Consider the following 4,980-nt stretch of genomic DNA (forward strand, 5'->3'; position numbering starts at 1 on the left):
CACCAGAGACATGGACTCTCTTCTCTTGGCTCTTGAAAGAGAAGGTTCAGGTATTAGGCATATCTTTATATAACATCACAGCAGTTTAAAAAGAGAGAGAGAGAAACAGTAAGCTTTCAGACTCATTGGTTAGCTGCGCTTCCATTCTTTGAGAAAACTCCCCAGCATTTTCTGATAGCAAACACCTTCTGTGGATCAATATCTTCCCTTTTGAATCTGAAAACAATTAGGGAGATGATGTGTAAATTCCTGAATAAAATGTGGAAAAGGACTTAGTCTGATTTCATTCATTTTTTACCGTGCCAGACCTTCCAGCAAGTCAGAGGGAGGCTGGCAGCACACTGAGGCTGAGCAGGGGGAGGGGAGGCAGGGAAGTGAGCAGGACTGTGGAGAAATCACAGCACAGTGGAGAAGCCAGCAAGCAGAGACCACGAAGGCCCAGCCCAGGCCACACCAAGAGCTAAAGCTGGATGGACACCCCATGAGAGGTAGGAGTAGGAAGGCAGATTCAGAGGTACAAAGTAGAAATGGTGGCATGTCAGAGCCAGGCATGTTTCAAGAAATCCATAAGAAAGGAAAAAAGAATAAAGGAATAGAGAGCTACCCAGGAGAACAGGTTCAGTAGGAAGAATGCAAAAAACAGGTCTCCATCTAGCAGGCTGGGGTGTCAAGCACAGTATGGTGTGCTCATACTGGTTTGTGAGAGCCCATTGTTAAATTTTCAGGATATGAAAATCACATGGGTAGCTTAAAGATAGCAATAAGGTAGATAGTTATATCATAGAAATCAGCAAATGCTACAAATAAAAGGTCCTCCCCACCCCACCCATTTTTAAAAGGGCCCGTTTTAAACATTTCACCAGCATGCACCAGTGGCTTGAAATCCCAGTTACCTGAGAGATCCAACCCTGGAGGGAAGCCTCCCTCACCTAAGCTCTTCCACGAGTCTTTTGAAGGAACTGCTCTCCAGCAGCATCATGGAACCATTATTGTCTGCCCCCTACAGTTCCCAGATGGGAAATTCTCTATAAAAGAGAAGTGGTGACCACTGTCAACCACTTGGAGGGTTGTAGGAGAGCCTGGATAGAGTGGGAGAACAATGTGGAACAAAACTCAAAATCATTTTAAAAAAAAAGGACCAGATTTGCTTGTTGGATAGAGCCTGGTGGAACCCCTGAGACTATGGCCCCTAGCTGCCCTTCAGGTCTGGAATTGAACCTACTCCTGTGGCTGCCAGCTAAACAAAAGACAGGCATATGAGCTGAACATTTACATTACAGAGATACACTCCTTGGAGAGATCAATCATGGGAGAATAGCGGGGCTGTGTATGCACAGGGAGACAGCTTGGAGGGGGGCAGAAGTGCATGGGAAGGAGGGACACAGGGAAGAGGTAACTATGGGGAGGAAGTGGGAGGGGAGCTGTTGCACTGTGGTAAATTGTACTCGATGTCATGAGACAAAGTGTATGTGAGCTGCTGTATGGAAAATGAATTTGCACTGTAAACTTTCACCCAAATCACAATAAAAATTTTAAAAAAGGGGGTGGGGAGAGAGAGAGAGAGAGCAGTGGTGGCCACAACATGGATGAACCTTGAAAGCATTATGCTGAGCAAAATAAGCCAGTTGCAAAGGAACAAATACTGTATGATCTCACTTAGATGAAACAGCAAATATATAGAAACTGAAGATTATTAGTGTTTACCAGGGGTAGGAGTAGGGTGTGGGGAGGAATTTTTGCTTATGGGGCATTGAAATTATTTTAATGATGGTGAAATAATTTGGAAAAGGATAATGAGAATGGTTGTACAACTTGAAAAATGTGATCAAGGTCACTGAATCATGCATATAGAAATTGTTGAACTGCTATATTTTGTTATGTATGTTTTCACCATAATAAAAAAAAATCACTTAATATAAAATAAAGAAGAAGTGGTGATCACCACCTTAGTAGTTTGCGTAGTGTAGCCCCTAGATCAACAACTTCAACATTACTTGGGAACCTGTTAGAAATGCAAATTTTCAGACCCTACCTCAAACCTCCTAATTCAGAAACTCTGGAGGTGAGACCCAGAAATCTGTTTTAATAAGTTATCCAGGTAATCCTGATGTCCAACCAACTTTGAAAACCACTCATGAGACAATTGGCCATAAGTATTGGGTCCAAACAGTGAATCAAGAGGATGGATTTTAAGAATTATTGTGTCAGAAGCAAGAGAAATTGGAAAAGAAATTGGGGAGTGGAGTAAAAGATGGCAGGATGAGTGATTCTGGATGAAATCTTGGATTATGTGAAGCTTTGAGAGGCTTTATGGTCCTAAATTAGGGAAGGGAGCTGATTAAATGCTATTCCAGACTTTGTTGATTCCTACCTATTACTCTACACTGTGTAGCACATTGAAGTTTACAACCTCTATCCACCCACCCATTTACTGATTCATTCATTCAATCTTCTTGAAGGATTACTGGTATTTGAAACTTCTGTGCACTGGAAAAACTGAAGTGAATAAGTCACCTTCCCTACTCATAAATAACTCATGTTCTGGAAGGGGAAAATACACCAGCAAACTTTAATTACAATGCAGTGTAATGAGAAATAGACTTAAGAGTTCAGGTAGCCACTCATCTACCTGCTCTGGCTGGGAAGCCTTTCATTTAAATTCTATAATTTACTAATCTTGAAGCTTTAAGATTTTCTTTAAACCAAATAATAAAAACAAAAACCAAACCTATAGCCATTGAGCCAATTTCAACTTACAGTGACTCTATAGGACAGAGTAGAACAGCCCCATAGCGTTTCCAAGACTGTAAATCTTTAGGGAAGCAGACTGCTTCATCTTTCTAACTCAGAGCAGCTGGTGGGTTCAAACCACTGATCTTTTGGTTAGCAGCTGAATGCTTTAACCACTGCTCCAAGGGAGCTGCAACCCAAAACACAGTTTAGCTTAATTAGTAAAGAATGTCTGCCTTGAGCATTGTATTGTTTTAAGGGTCTATCTGGATGGGGTCTAATGGACAACTGGAAAGGTTGAATAGGAAACTTAGGAGGCTGTGAGTTTATGTTAATGGAGGAAGAACAATTCAGAAAAGGAGGATGAGAATGGTTGCCCAACTTGAAGAATCTAATCAATGTCACTGAATTATACATGTAGAAATGGTTGAATAAGTGTATATTTTGCTGTGTAGATTTTCAACAGCAACAAATCATTAATTTTTTAAAAAAATTGTATCATTTACTTTTCATAAATAACCCTGCCAGCTATGAGACTTTCCATTATACAAAGAAAGGAAACGGCAGCTCAGAAAGGTAAAGTGACTATTCTAAGGGCACACAGCCTATAAATAGCAGGACCTGGCTTGAATCAGATTCCCTGAAGTTAAGTCCAGTTCCCTTTTCTATGCAACTGGGCCTTGAAGAAATAGACATTTCCAGCTTTACGCAGTGATTTTTCTGTGGTTTGTAGCATTGATATCAATAAATATCAAATAAGACCAAACCAAGCCTTCTATTTTTGTCTGAGCAGTTCTGAGAGGAATAGTACTGCCAATTCTCATTAAAGCAGAGTCCTCTTTTAGATGTGACTTCTTTTTCCCAATTCAATTCACACATTTCACAATGAAATCTTTTGTAAAGTAATAAATCCCCTCCTCTGACGCACTTCCAAGGGCACAGGGCCTGGCATTCTTTTCTTGGACCTGATTGATCTAATAACCCCAGGATTGTCTTCTACCTGGGCCAAGGTTACCAAAAACAAAAGAACTACACAGTGGCATATCTACGTGGTGGAATTGATATATTTGTTCAGATTTACAAGAATTTTGTCCTGTTAAAATTTGTATCACAAGGCAGCACACCACCACCATTTGCTGGTGAGTGGATTCCAACTTATGATGATGCCATATGTGCTCTGGTGGCATAGTGCCACCCCATGGAGGGGTTGCTATGAGTCAAATTGACTCAATGGTAGTGAGTTTCTTTGAGTCACAGTAGAACTGTGCTGCATAGGGTTTTCAATGTCTGATTTTTTTTTTTTTTTTTGGAAGTAGATCATGAGGCCTTTTTTTCTGAGGTGCCTCTGAGTAGAATAGAACCTGCAACATTTGGTTAACAGCCTAGCCACTGAACCAGTTGAACACACACACACACACACACACACACACAGAGAGAACTTCTGCAAAGCAGAATATTAATGCTGCAGCCCACAGGAACAACTCTGATAAAGCTGGATGGCTTTGCTGGTGAAAGCATGAGATTTCCTATTGCCTATTTAAGGGAGGTTTTGGGGTACCTGACAGTTATTTACCCAGCCTTGCTTAGGGGCTTATGTGACTAATCTAAAGCCTGGCTGGATCACTGGGACCCTAAAGGAAAGAGTAACCCAAAGAGTTTATGCAAAATAATATAATATCCTTATCCACCCACTGCCTGAAGGCAAGTGAAGGGCAAGTCTTTGGAAATAGCCTGTGTATGAATCACTTCTTGAAACTTTTATCAGCTGTGTTACTTTGGGCAGCCTTCAATTTCCCTTAAGGAGTTCTGGTGATGTACTGCTTAAGGCATTTGACTGCTAACCAAAAAGTCTGTGGTTCAAACCCACCAGCTGCTCCACAGAAGAAAGATAAGTCCACTGTAAAGATTTACAGCCTTGGAAATCCAATGGGAGTAGCTATGAATCAGAATCAACTGGATGGCAGTGAGTTTGGTTTGAGAATAACAATGACAGAATCTGGTTGAAATTAAAAGTAAAGCACTTTCATTGAGAGGTAAGGCAATCTGCAAATTGGGATCACAAAGTCCAGAGGATTCTGAACTAAGTGATCCAAGGAGGAGACAGCTCAGAGAGTTTAATGTAAGAGAATATAAGGAAATTCAATAAAAATTGAGTAGCTGGTTGACATTTAGGTAATGGTTACAAACTCAGGTAATGGTACATCTAATTGATGAGATTAAATACATTTCTAACATTATTTTTTACAAAGT

Source organism: Orycteropus afer, unplaced genomic scaffold, assembly GCF_000298275.1.
Source record: "Orycteropus afer afer isolate SDZICR_OR568_19922 unplaced genomic scaffold, OryAfe1.0 scaffold00132, whole genome shotgun sequence".
NCBI lineage: Eukaryota > Metazoa > Chordata > Mammalia > Tubulidentata > Orycteropodidae > Orycteropus > Orycteropus afer.